The sequence below is a fragment of the Penaeus monodon genome, chromosome 32 (assembly GCF_015228065.2).
Source record: "Penaeus monodon isolate SGIC_2016 chromosome 32, NSTDA_Pmon_1, whole genome shotgun sequence".
Taxonomy (NCBI): domain Eukaryota; kingdom Metazoa; phylum Arthropoda; class Malacostraca; order Decapoda; family Penaeidae; genus Penaeus; species Penaeus monodon.
In genome coordinates, this window is record NC_051417.1 from 12104944 (window position 1) to 12105302 (window position 359).

Consider the following 359-nt stretch of genomic DNA (forward strand, 5'->3'; position numbering starts at 1 on the left):
ACAAGCCTGTTCTGTAAAATCGATTAAATCAGTGAATAGTAATGTACATCAACGTCACCCTTATGCCAATAGCTTATAGGGGTCAATTTCTCCCACGTCGCGGATGAAAAGTGGGTGGGGCCGTGGACGCTATTAAGGAAGGGTCAACTAAAAGCTAATCTCATGGACCTCCTTTGTGATGTATGACCTGACCTCCCACCTCATCGCACGCCTCCATTCGTCTCCTTATTTTTTTGTTCGTTTTTTTTTCATCCCTGAATATGAAGTGTTGTTTTATTTTCGTACACTCTACGTGGCTTTAGTACATCGGTTGGTTTAAATTCGTCACTTTGTTTCACCGTTATTTCGTCTGTTTTCGA